Source organism: Schistocerca cancellata, chromosome 7 (genome assembly GCF_023864275.1).
Source record: "Schistocerca cancellata isolate TAMUIC-IGC-003103 chromosome 7, iqSchCanc2.1, whole genome shotgun sequence".
NCBI lineage: Eukaryota > Metazoa > Arthropoda > Insecta > Orthoptera > Acrididae > Schistocerca > Schistocerca cancellata.
The window spans coordinates 281,660,723-281,675,728 of record NC_064632.1 but is presented as its reverse complement, the minus strand read 5'-3'; positions in this window follow the sequence as shown (position 1 = coordinate 281,675,728).

Sequence of the window (15,006 nt, the reverse complement as noted above, 5' to 3'; positions counted from 1 at the left end):
TAGCCGTTTCCAGGCATACACTATTGTCCTAACAGCAAATCCTGTACGAGTTACGAGTCACAATGTAGAAATATGTTTTCTGGCGACCAGTCATTCTGCCCCATTAGAACTGACTAACATTCCGATATTTCGCCTTTTGAAGACGAAAGGGCCGCCTCGTTTGACAGGTTTCCGGGCTGGCACTAATGACACTGAGCTCTGCAGCCACACAAGAGAGGGCTTTACTGGGCACACGTGTGCAGCACGTAGCTCCAACCTGGACACCGAGCTCTGTCCTATGATCGATTTCATTCGTTATTTACAGATACAAAATGAAGAGCAGCAAATTTTTGCGACAAGGAAGATTATCAAACGCATAGCTAAGGAAAAAGAGATACACTCCAGCAGCGCTGCGAGTTCTGTTAATCAACTGACGAGTCCACGGACCTCTGCGAAATTCCCAGTGCGCGCAGTTAGCTGTGAAGTGACTGAAACCAATAAAATTTGAAACTTTTTTTGTTACTTCAAATTTCGCACCTTCAAGTACAGGAGATGAAAACACTATGGTCCCAGTAAGTACAGTTCAGAGAAAGGTAGTTGCATTGTTGCATTAATAGAAGTGTTTTCTGTCTTGTGTAGAAGTCACAATAAAGAAAACACAGTGCAAAACATTTGTGTTTAATTTTGACTTTACTATGACTGTTAAATGTATTTCACCTAATTCTTCAGGGAAATCAGTCCGAAAAGCCTCAAGACCGGCTCTTCAACTGCTCTAAGAAGGTAAGAGTCATTAGTATGACCGACATCAAACTGGACCCCAGCGACTCCCAGTCTGCTGCAGTTCGCTTCTGGCTGGTGCCTGAGAAGCAGGCGGCGCAGCGGTGGCACATTCTCTACTCGTCGTGTTCCCGAGGTTCAGATCCCCGTCTGCCCGTCGGGATTTAAGTTCTTCGTGATTTCCCCAAATCACTTCGAGGCAAATGCCGGGATGGTTCCTTCTCAACGGCTCTCCCAGTTTCTTTTCCCGCCCTTCCCCAGTCCGAACCTGTGTGACGTCGTCACCAGTGCGACGTTAACCCCTGACCTTCCCTTTCTCTACTGACGATGTTCGGGCATCTCGTGTATCAGGTTCCGTGCGTGTATCTGTCCCATGTAGGTGACTGTAATGAGTGTGTGTTTTTGTGTGTTCTTCAGTGTCCTGTTGGTGTTGATGCTGACGACAGTAATAATGATGATGACCAAGAGAAAACGTAGAGGATGAAAGCTAACGCCAGTAAAGAGCATACTCCTCTAGACAGCACCGCCGGGGTCGCTAAATTTGACGCCTGCAGCCGTCACCTCTGTCACGTGCCCTCTCTTTTCTTCACGAGGAACTGCGAAGGGCTTTGGAATTTAATCCAGGACATTGTCTCAGAGTCTGATGGTAAGGAACCTGGTACCGCCACAGCTCGTTCCCTTGCGGCTAAGTATAGATTGCAAAAATTTACTTCACCACTGCGATTTGAACTCGCTGCATCCGAGTCGAGAGTAAATCCCTAAATCACTATAAAAAAACTGCTACCGTGTATAAAACAGCTTCAGTCGTCGGATTACTTTGCAAATGAGTTAATGTGTTAAATATCTGACGTTAAGCGAGAAAGAATTTAGAAAAGCAAAAGCTATTTTTTCACGCAACTCAGTGCTTATTAGTTCACATCTCCTGAACTATGACTATATAATTTTGCAGGTACATATACAATGGTGTACTGTATATGGATACTGCATCGTGTACAATAATGCCTGATGGGACAGTTTTATTGTGTGAACACCGAAATTATAATAAGCCATAATTTTGTTTTCCTTTCACCTTTTCGTGGAGGGCGTCAGCAATAAAAAGTTTCGTTGGGTTTTGAAATGATGTGTAAAGTTTGTTCCAAGTCACTAAGTGCTGTCATTCTCATATTCTCGACGAATATAGTCGGAGTAATTTGTGTGCAGTCAGCGGCGCTGCCTTAAGACACATTTCGTAACCGTTTGTAGCCGTAAGATTTGTCTTACAGTGTTAAACTTTTCAATGAGTAGATTACGAAAGCAGTTTAAATTTTTAATCTCGGTCAGTAATTACATGATGTACTGAAAACCAAATTTCCGTCGCCGTTGCTGTCATGTAGGCAACCTGTAACTGGGACCGTCAACCATGAACCATAAACCGGATAAATCCCTTAGCAATGAAGATGGGGGAACCTGTTGTTTCGTTTTATATCTTGTATATCCGGGTCTTGCAAGCTGAACTTAAAACTTCGGGTAATGTCTTCTGAAGTTAGGTCAAAACCTGTACATAATGAGTTTGCTAATTGTATAATCTTATCCTGCTCATTTATCGAATCTACGAAATGTGAGAACAGTGAGAAACTGAGAACTGCACGCTATTCCCCTTGAGCCAGTGTACGCCTAATATTGCAGCCAGTACACTGAGGTGACAAGTCATTGTACAGAGACATGCGTATATACAGATGGCGGTAGTATCGCGTACACAACGTATAAGTAGGCAGTGTTCTGCCGGAGTGGTCGGTTGTACTCAAGTGATTGATGCTAAAAGATTTCCGACGCGATTGTGGCCGCACGACGGGGATTAAGAGACTTTGAACGCAGAATGGTAGTTGGAGCTAGACACAAAGGACATTCCATTTCGGAAATCGTTGGGGAATTCGATATTCCGAGATGCACAGTGTCAAGCGTGAGCTGAGAGTACCAAATTTCAGGCATTATCTCTCATCACGGACAACACAGTGGCCGACGGCTTTCACTTAACGACCGAGAGCAGCGGTGTTTGTGTAGAGTTGGTAGTACTAACAGAGAAGTAACACTGCGTGAAATAGCCGCAGAAATCAATGTGGCACGTATGAGGAACGTATCAGTTAGGCCAGTACGGCCAAATTTGCCGTTAATGGGCTATAGCAGCAGACGACCGACGCGAGTGCCTTTGCTAACAGCACGACGTCGCCTGTAGCGCCCCCCCCCCCACCCCCCTGGGCTGGTGACCATATCGGTTGGATCCTAGACGACTGGAAAACCCGTCTAGGGTCCAACCAATATGGTCACGAGCCCAGACTGGAAAACCGTAGCTCGGTCAGCCAAGTCCCCATTTCAATTGGTAAGAAATGATGGTAGGGTTAGAATATAGCGCAGACCCCCGAAACCGTTGACCCATTGTCAACAAGGCCGTGTGCAAGCTGGTGGTGGCTCTGTAATGGTGCGGGCTGTGTTTGCATGGAATGCACTGGGTCATCTGGTTCAACCTAACCCCTCATTGACTGGAAATGGTTATGTTCAGCTACTTGGAGACCATTTGGAGCCATTCATGGACTTCATGTTTCTAAACAATGAGGGAATTTTATGGATGACAATGCTCCATGTTCGCGACTTGTTTGAAAAACATTCTGAACAGTTCGAGCGAATGAGTTGACCACCCGTGGAACGTTTATGAGACAAAATCGAGAGGTCAGTTCGTACACAAAATCCTGCACCAGCCACAGTTTCGCAATTACGGATGGCTGTGGACGCAACATGGCTAAGTATTTCAGCAGGAGGCTGCCAAAAACTTTTTGAATCCATTCCAAATCGAGCTGCTGCACTACGGCAAAAGGAGGTCCGACACGATATTAGGAGATATCCCATGACTTTTGTCACCTCTGTGTATAATGAAAAAGAAAAGCAATGTACATCTAATTACTAAAAAATCAAGTTTCTCTACTTATTATTGGTAAACTAGACCACCCTTGAAATGCTCGTTAGAACTGTAAGACTGCGCCATTGGTATTATCCTTAAAAGCCCATGTTCTTCGATATTTTCTGCGAATACCATTCCCCGTTCTTACATCCAGTACCTAGAACCGTATTATGGCAAATGTGCAAGAAACTGAATATAAAAATTTTCCATTTCCCTCTACATTTTGTGATTTCAGAACTCTAGTTTTCGTCACCGAACTACTCTCTGCTGGGTCACAGTACTCCTTTAAATTTATTTCAACACAAAATTTCATTTTGGTATAAGTTAGTAATTATCTCGCTTTTCTTTTTTTCGTGCTAAAAAGAGCTTCTGGATGCTCATAGTTAATTAGAAAACATCGAGTCCCAAATTTCCAAAGTAAAAAGGCGGAGCCGGCCGGTGTGGCCGAGCGGTTCGATTCCTGCCTCGGGCATGGATGTGTGTGACTTCCTTATGTTAGTTAGGTTTAGGTGGTTCTACGTTCTAGGGGACTAATGACCTCAGATGTTAAGTCCCATAGTGCTCAGAGCCATTTTTTGAAAAAGACGGAAAACAGACACATAACAGTGTGTTGGTGGTTTCTGTTGTGTTAATAATGAAGGCAATAATTCAAAAATCCGTACTTCAAAGACTTTGCACTATAGTGCATGTTTCGAAAGTCTTTGTTTGTTTGTTGTTTCATCAGAAATCACCAATTTAACAACAAATGGCTAACAACCTGTGTGTTGTATGTTCTGGAGCAAGGAACTATCTGCCAATTTACCGTAATCACTGTATGTGACAAAAACAAATATGAAATGGAAAGCAAACTATCACTAAGTTTGCAATACTTAATGGCAGTAAAAGTTAGCACATAAGCCACCAACAATCATTCAATCCAGAAGATGCCATTACCATGAGTAAAAACTTAGTAAGTTGTTGATTGCTAAAGTTGGGGCATGGCGTTGTGGTAACCATGTTCACACCTACAGTGGAGGGGGAAGGGCAAACTAGACGGGCCTCTTCCAGGAAATTACGCAGAGATCACAAGAACAAAAAGTAAACTCACTGTGATAACAGGAGACAGAAGGGCAAAGTTTTTAAGTTAGTCAGGTTACAGCCTTTCAGTATAGAAATAGATCAGAAATAAAATTAGTGGTAGATAGTTTCATCGGAACATTACGCTATTGACGAACGAGAGAAATGAGTTTCTTGCATGTGTTGAGATTGCAGAATCCTGAAGAGACAGGTTTTTGTGCTCATCTGAACGTCAGGTAGCCCTAAGGATCGAGATGATAGATATAAGTGTTTTCGTACTAATAATATTGTCATACAGAGTGAGAATCAAACAACAAGGAGTCGTTAGACGTATGAAAGGTGAAATGAAGTTAAAAGAAATTGTAAAAGTAATTTTGTGTAGTTGAAAACCTAGAAACTTATGCTTTTGAGCTGTTACTGAAGAATATTTCCCTGTTAACTATAACAGTTTGCTTATGCCCACGAGAAAACTTACAGCCAGTTATGAGAAAATCGAAATTCACTGTTAACAAGATGACACACAGTAAGGATTTAAATGTCGATTTCTCAAAAGACTCAGAGAAGAAGAAATAGATGGAAATGTTATTCAGTTATTATAAAGTAATTCCAGCAGCAAGTTTTCCAACTCACATGAGCCTAATTGACATTTCTATGAGCCAGATACAAGATAAAAAAATATTTACTGAAATGTCTGATCATTGTGGAGAACTAATTAAAACATACAGATCTACAGTTATGAGACATGTCTATAAACAACAGTGATACTTGCTAATGATTCCAAAACACATTGTTTTAAAATAAGGTATAAGAGGTGGGATCAGATGGTTTGTATACATGAGATAAATTTGTGTCAATGATTGTATGTAGCTCTCCTTTAAAAAAATTATTCAGAAATTCTATTGAAAAGCGTAAACCATGGATAAGTATGGAATTAGAACACCTTGCAAATGAAAAAGGAAAATTTACACATTTTCAGATAAATTTACCTATTGTATGTGCTGTCTACAAAAAAAATTATTGTAATACGTTCAGAAGGTATAATAAACGGGCCCTGAATAAGCACACCATGAAAAACATTAATAATGCTGAGAATGAAATCAAAGAATGCTATGAAACGAGAGATAGGTCAACCAGGTAACGTGCAAAATAGTATCACAATGAAATTGAATGGCTATAGTGTGCCAGGTAATTCACAAGGTGCAAACAATCTTAATGATCACTTCCTAAATGTAGCAGCCGAAATAGCGACAAATACTTCAGTAGCAGCAGGGGCATATCTTGATGATTTTATTCTACGAAATTTTAAGCTAGGTACTAGTTGTAGCAGCAACCTTCACTAAAATTTATAGCATTTTGGAAATCGCCAAAACAGAAGTACATATGATCTTGATGGAATTTCCAACACAGTTGTGGAGAATTGCTCTAATATAAATAAGCTATGTATTTAGTGATACAATATCCGAACAAATGCATCTGAAAACCTATTAGTGGCCATTATTATGAGGAGGGTCAAGCCTTAGCTTTTGTAACGGCTTGAACTCTTCTGGATACGCTTCCAGTCAGGTCACTGAAGGTCTCTGGAGGTATGTCAGTCCATTCTTACTCAGCCGAATCCTAAGAAGGTGGTGATGTTGGACGCTTAGGTCTGGAGCGAAGCAGACATCCTAACTCACACCAAAGGTGATCCATCAGGTTCAGATCGGATCTCTGGACAGGCCAGTCCATTTCACCAATTTTACTGTCTACAAATCGTGGCCTCGCTGATGCTACTAAATGAGAGGGTGTATTATCATGTTGATACAAAGAAATATCTTTCCGAAGTGTTCCTCTACTGTATGTACTTTGTTCAAATCCTTCCACATTTAGCGTTTTCTTAAGCGCAGTAAAAGGACTATGCGCTAACGACAAGAAACGGCCCCATACCATAACATTACCCCCTCTGTACTTTACTGTACGCCGTAACGACTTTTTTTTTAAATAAGATTGTTACTTCCTGTAACTAAAACTGAATGAAACTTGCTTAGCATTATGGGCAATGGGACTCAGTTACATCACTTCTTCCTTGCATCTTGTCCCGGAATTCGTGGTCATGTACTGGATATGGAATAAGTTTCTTACGGCGTGTAACGTGAAGGGAGTTCAGGATACCCTGAGAAAGTTTTTATAACATTTGATTCCACAGTGCGACACAGATCTTACGTCAAGGAAGACGGATCAACTCGATCGCATGTATAGTAATAGTGTAGTCACCATAGGTTTTACGAGTTACAATTACAAAGCATCACATCTTGTTAACTTAAAAAATTGGAATTGGATGTTACAGTTGCTATAATTCGATCTATACATACAGCTCAGTCCGAAAAAGAAGTTATCACATAAGTTTACATCAAATGCGCACCATAAACAATACTTCTCACAGTTTTGTTAATCATACAAAAAATAAGTTAGGTACATCACTTTTACCATGTTTGCGACTTTTAAATACACACTTTTTTATCAGTTTTAATAGAAGTTCTGACATTTGAACAGAAAGTAAGTTTTAATTGTTTTTTATAGTTACTGACTTACAATAATTCATAAAATTTCATAAGGAAATATAGTTACATATGTAGATCATACAGATAAATAATGGCTGTACAAAAGATAAGCTAAACTTTAAAGTATTTTGGCTGAGAATCGAAAATGAGAAATTCGTTAAAATATGTAATTCAACAGAATATGCCAATTTCAGGTGTTCCTACCAACTGACTGAGCTTTATAGTTTTGATATGTTAGCAAGGTATATTTATTTGCATACAATATTTTCCACAAGGCAGTGATTACTGGTACCGACATTTTAATAATCTTGTCAACTGGAACATGGGTGGTTGCTCACTTTTCAATGAGCTCAAAAATAAGCTCTTGATCCATTCGGTACACTATCTAAGCCGCTCTGTTTCATTTTAATACCACCCAAGAGTATTGTACATTCACAGGATGGACAAAACTCTTCCGTAAAATCCAAGAAACAGAGAACAGATAACTAGTACAAACTTTAGTGCGTATTACAGAATTTTAGATATAAGCATTTTGTGTCATATAGCCCTGGAAAACTCACTGTCTGAATCACTTTTTCTGTCATCCTGGAAACATACATAGAACAATATATATCTTTATAGATGACTGACAACACAACAAAGGATAAACATCATGTAAAGAACATACAAAGAAAAGTAAACCGCAACATCAACTAAAGCCTTGTGCCACAGTTGCCACAAGTTGCCCAAGGTGAATTCCCTGAATTCCAGACACTGTTCCAGAATTTTTCCCTGACAAATTCTGAGATCCAAAGGGTAAGTAAACAGGTAACTTGACAAAAGAATGCAAGGACTTCTACACTTCTTAACATTTTAATAACTCTAAGTCTGAATAAGATCAAGATACTGTCTTGTTTACAGAATTTATGGTATGAAGGGTAAGTAAACAGGTAAGTTGTGTAAATAAAATCAATTTTAGTTAAAGGATTTCTTCGTTTATTAAGAAGTTAATTTAAGCTTTGAATTAACAGCAAGTTTTTGCTTCTTCTCCCATACAGGATTTATAACCTATTCAGGAGATAGAATGTGCCATACCAAACAAGAAACATAAAAGAAATATGTTGTATACCATGACATTAAAATTTAAAAAATAAGAACGTTTGCACTAGGGTACATGTTGTAACATTTTTTCTTCCAAATATCACTCAGTGTTTTTCAAACAATAAACAGTCAAACAATAATCATATCGGATAAGAAACACAAAGGGAATATGTTGTATATCACAACATTAAAGTTTCAGAAATAAGAACGTCTGTACTAGGGTGAGTGCAGTGACACATTCTCTGACAAATAATACTCAGTGTTTTGTGCAACAAAAAAGTCGAACAATGGTCAATCAATGTAAACCAGTGAAAACTTCTTTGTAGAGAAGCGATATCTTCATCAGTTCCTCACAGAAGAGAATGGTCCAATCCGACATGTCGAACGTTTCCCTGAAATTTTTCAAATGGGAAGAGTACACCGAAGAAATGCAATCAGAATTGACCTGTTAAGGCGCTCTGCATTTATTTACTAAAAAATACTGAAGTTACTCATTTTTGCCGCACTTACAACAGTAGTCTGTACAGCCCTTCCTGCCATTGCGCGATTCAGCGAATAAGCACAGATGCAATCATGATGCCGCGATGTCCAAAGTGCGAATTTTAGTCGCTTAAACCATATGTAAAAGTGTCAAATCAATTATTTTTTGAATACCTTGCAGTTCATACCGACAGCGAAACTCTTGCAGGTGTAATTGTCACACAAGTTGCTAGCAGAGTAAAGAAAGTCAGGGCAGTCTATGAGGTTACACGACAGACGAATTCCACCTGTCGAGATTTTCATTTGTTGACGTGAAAATAATATTTTACAACAGTTCCTGTAGCACAATTCTTGCGATAATTTTTTAATAAAGTATATATTGCCAACAGTGAAAAGTGCCTGTTTATTCCCTATAGTCGTAACAAAAATGTGAAGTGTAATACTGAATGACGAAAACAAACATTTTCTTTATCGAGAGACTGAATCTCTCTATTGATTCAAGGTGGAATCCCAATTACATTAAAAATCTTTCCACCAGCCTCCTATAGACGGAGGTGTCGTTATGTCCAGGACAAGAGTCCAACAAAAGCAATGAATTATTTTCGACAACTGGTAGCAAGACGCTTCGGATGTAATACTGAAAGTTATTCTCTTCCACTTCTCCACATTTTACTATGTCGAATACAAGATTCTTGCAGCTAAACAGTTTTTTTAATTTTTGTTCATAATGTGCCCTGCAGTTTCTGAGACCGATAAAAACCTGCAGGAATGGTAGTCCACTGATACTTATCACTGGCATTGTAGTAGTAGTAATAGCTTTATTCATCTGCAGATCTCTTTTTACAAGGATATAGGACATGTCAAAGTATTTACAAGTTAAGACCAATTTAAAATAAGCCCATTCGTATACACATAGATTTACAAACTTCTAGTTAGAGACAATCATTAGATTTACTCCTGATATATAATGCTTTTAAAAAAAAATACTTATAAAATAATGTATTGCCACACTGTTCACGCATATCTCACTATCAGTCACTGCATACACTATACATACATTGCTTCATAATACTTCACTCACTACACACACAGACACACAAACTGGTGATCTCTGAGCCAATCTGTACCACAATTTCCCATTTGCAATCGTGAAAAACTGAATCAGCATCCCTCTATAATGAGTGAGATGTTGATCTCAGAAAGAGGAAGAGGTGTTAGTATTGTGCTATGCATAGCTTGGGGCTAAGTACACTCCTGGAAATGGAAAAAAGAACACATTGACACCGGTGTGTCAGACCCACCATACTTGCTCCGGACACTGCGAGAGGGCTGTACAAGCAATGATCACACGCACGGCACAGCGGACACACCAGGAACCGCGGTGTTGGCCGTCGAATGGCGCTAGCTGCGCAGCATTTGTGCACCGCCGCCGTCAGTGTCAGCCAGTTTGCCGTGGCATACGGAGCTCCATCGCAGTCTTTAACACTGGTAGCATGCCGCGACAGCGTGGACGTGAACCGTATGTGCAGTTGACGGACTTTGAGCGAGGGCGTATAGTGGGCATGCGGGAGGCCGGGTGGACGTACCGCCGAATTGCTCAACACGTGGGGCGTGAGGTCTCCACAGTACATCGATGTTGTCGCCAGTGGTCGGCGGAAGGTGCACGTGCCCGTCGACCTGGGACCGGACCGCAGCGACGCACGGATGCACGCCAAGACCGTAGGATCCTACGCAGTGCCGTAGGGGACCGCACCGCCACTTCCCAGCAAATTAGGGACACTGTTGCTCCTGGGGTATCGGCGAGGACCATTCGCAACCGTCTCCATGAAGCTGGGCTACGGTCCCGCACACCGTTAGGCCGTCTTCCGCTCACGCCCCAACATCGTGCAGCCCGCCTCCAGTGGTGTCGCGACAGGCGTGAATGGAGGGACGAATGGAGACGTGTCGTCTTCAGCGATGAGAGTCGCTTCTGCCTTGGTGCCAATGATGGTCGTATGCGTGTTTGGCGCCGTGCAGGTGAGCGCCACAATCAGGACTGCATACGACCGAGGCACACAGGGCCAACACCCGGCATCATGGTGTGGGGAGCGATCTCCTACACTGGCCGAACACCACTGGTGATCGTCGAGGGGACACTGAATAGTGCACGGTACATCCAAACCGTCATCGAACCCATCGTGCTACCATTCCTAGACCGGCAAGGGAACTTGCTGTTCCAACAGGACAATGCACGTCCGCATGTATCCCGTGCCACCCAACGTGCTCTAGAAGGTGTAAGTCAACTACCCTGGCCAGCAAGATCTCCGGATCTGTCCCCCATTGAGCATGTTTGGGACTGGATGAAGCGTCGTCTCACGCGGTCTGCACGTCCAGCACGAACGCTGGTCCAACTGAGGCGCCAGGTGGAAATGGCATGGCAAGCCGTTCCACAGGACTACATCCAGCATCTCTACGATCGTCTCCATGGGAGAATAGCAGCCTGCATTGCTGCGAAAGGTGGATATACACTGTACTAGTGCCGACATTGTGCATGCTCTGTTGCCTGTGTCTATGTGCCTGTGGTTCTGTCAGTGTGATCATGTGATGTATCTGACCCCAGGAATGTGTCAATAAAGTTTCCCCATCCTGGGACAATGAATTCACGGTGTTCTTATTTCAATTTCCAGGAGTGTATTTCTAGAAAAGGAAAAAAGAAGGGAAAAAACATAGTGTGAAGGTGTTATGTGGAATGTTGGATGTTTTATAATCATTATTGTTAATTATTTGCGTAACTTTCTTTTTACCAAACCACTACTCTGTTTTATCTAAGTAATCCTTTAATGTATAAAATATATTGCATAACAGGTACTTTTTAGCTCCCTTTTTAAATAAGTGTATTTTGCAATTTCTTTAATCTGTTTTGGTAATTTACTGTGCAGTTTTATTTCTTGGTAAATATAAGTTGAATTTACTTCTTCTTCCATGGTCATGGACAAAGCTGTTTGTACAGTAATTACCAATGTTATTTTTGATGTGTACAATGGACTGGTAAATGTATTCACACAGAGCAGTTAAAATCCCCACTGTTTTGAACAGATCTTTACAATGAGCTCTACTACTATTTTTGGTTATTATTCTTATGGATCTTTTCTGAAGTTTGAAAATTGTGTTCATATTTTCTGCATTTGTTCCCCAAAAAAGTATGCCATGGCTAAGAATTGAGTTTCCACATGAACAGTATGTAACTCAAAGACATTGCATGTTACTGGTACACACTGATGATAGGATTCTAAGGGCATAACATGCTGATGACATTCTGTTTGCAAGTACCTTTGTGTGTTCACACCACTTCGATTGAGAATCAATATTCGTTCCTAGAAATTTTGCATTTGTTACACAGTCTACAGAGGTGCCATCTACATTTAATTTAACATTGTCATTTTTCCTCTTCAAATTGAAATTCATGGCATTAGTTTTCTTTATGTTCAATATCACTTTATTGCTTATTGACCAATCATAAACTTCCTTGAGAGTTTCATTTGCTTTCTCTGCAAGGAGTTCTCTTGTTTTCTCAGTTACTATAATAGTGCTGTCATCAACAAACAGAATTTTTTCACTATGAGTAACACTACTGGGAAAGTCATTGCTGTATATCAGTAATAGTATTGGTCCTAATATGCTACCTTGCGGAACCCCTATATTAAGGTATTTTGATTCTGATAGGTGTTTTACTAAATGTTTACATCTATTTGAAGTGTGTGTTATCTCTTCTCTTTGTACCCTATCTGTTAGGTATGATCAAAACTAGTTATTAGCTACACCTCTTACTCCTAATGCTTGGTCGACTGTATCAAAGGGCTTAGAAAGATCCAAAAATATGCCTGTGACACACTCATCTTTATCAAGAGCATCAAGTACAACTTTTGTGAATTCTGCCATGGCTGACTCCATATTTTTGCCACTTTGGAAACCAAACTGTGATTCGCTTAAAAGTTTGTATATCTTCAGTTAATTCATTAATCTGTCTTTCATAATTGCTTCGATTATTTTTTGAGAATGGTGACAGCAGTGAACTAGGCTGGTAATTTTCTTTGTCTTCTGCATTACCATTCTTAAGCAAAGGTATAACTCTTGCCTGTTTTAACTACTCTGGAAATGTCCCTGACATGAAGGATTCATTTATTATATTTGTTAAAGGGCCTTGTATAATCCCTATGCATTATTTCAGTACACACATTGGTACTTCATCTAAACCTACTGACTTTTTATTTTTTACTTTTTGAACAGTTTTATTGACTTCATTCTCTGTGGTTGGAAGTAACATCATTGTATTTAGTGCAACATTATTTACAGGAGTTATATTTGTTTTGGGGAATTCTTGCTGTAACTTCTCTGCAATACTTGAAAAATGTTCGTTAATATAGTTTGCTATATGTTGTGGATCATTTATTGCCGTATTCCCCTCCTTTAACAGTATGTTATTCTGCGTTTGTTTGCCTCTCCCCATTTCCTTTTTTATAACATACCAGACTGCTTTGCTTTTATTCTCTGCATTTTATATTATTTTGTCATTAATCGACTTTTTTTGCAGCAATCAGCACCTTCCTATAGATCTTTTTGTATCTATGATGGAAAATTAAGAATTCTGGTTCATTGCAACTCTTTTTCATGGAACTGAGGTATTTGAGTGGATAGGAGAACTTCTCAATACCTGCTGTTATCCATCTGTTTTTGTGATATGTTAATACAGACATGCATACTTTTGTAAATGCCTTTTCAAAGTTCAGTTTAAATGGAAATTAAATGAGTTGCGAAATCGAGTGTACAGTAAATGTGAAAAGTTGCGTCAAAGAAACTACCGTCTGAAGTTGAAATTCACTTTACAAGTTGCGATGGTGTTGTGCCATATTATCTGTTTACTGATTTGCTGTGTCTGCCAGGTTGCACATGTGCTGCCTGCTGCAGCTACGGTAGGGGTGTACATTCCTCCAACTACCTGGGGATCTACGAATTTTCCAATTTTCAAAACTTTTTTAAAAAGATAATTGCAGTGCGTCCTAGCAGCTAAAATTTTTCTTTCTTTGTATTGTTTCTATACAGAAATTTTGAGAGCATATTTCAACATGGGCTGGCTCGTTCCCTTGTCAGTTCAGTGTTCCAATCGGCCAATATCCGTGACTGCTTGACCTTCAGTTCATTAATTTGCTGGACGATGGACCTCCTCCGTCTAGCTCTCTAGGGTTCTTCATCTTCTTCACATTGCTTCTGCTTTAAAGCCTCGCCATAGCGAACTCTAACATTGAAACCGTCTCGAATCATCCTTTTGTTAACATCAACCTTGAAGACACCACCAGCTGATTTCAGGCCCTAATGTACGTGGCATATGGTTACCAAGGACTTGGATTCTTTGATGGCTATCAAATACTCTTTATTAACGGAAAACCCTTGCTCTACGAAGGCTTGTCCTGGCTCAGTACGAGAATCTTTTGAAAAAAGTTACACAGATGATTACAGGTGGTTTCTCCATGCAACTAGTCTCTCCAAAAGCGATCAGTTCTCGTCTCATTTCCTTTGCAGCTTGTGCAGAGATCCAAAAACTCTTACTTAACATGAAGCTGCGCAAATTCTTCCTCAACTTTATCATAGTCATTAGCGCTTATTCCTTAGCACTCATCCAATTCTACGAAGATACTCGAAGGGCATTTGAGATGATGCTCTTGCTAGCTCTTGGGCTCCTATTTATCACAGCTGGATCGCAAAATCTTATGTATCTACAAACACTATATTTCAAAGGGGACTTTCGAAGGAGATTTGAGCACGTTTTGATCTCACACTCCCTGCACACAGTATTGAAACTTAAAATATCTTTGTCAGGCAGTTTTCCCTTTCTCATCTCAGACTGTACATCACGACCTGAGTTAATTTCTTTGCCGGGAATAAAAGTAACTTCATCCTCGAGCTTCATATCACATACCCACTTCGTGGCAGATAAAACGTCATGCTTAACTACTATGGACATCCCATTACCAGGAACAGAAGACAAAGCACTCTACAGGAAAGATGGCAAGGCGGGCTCGTGAATTGGAATTCCCTCAGAAAGGGCATGACCTGCCCTGAAACAAAGCCGAAAAAAGATATTTTACCCAGCAGCAGATAACCTTCTAGGTACTTCAACATCGTTTGCCA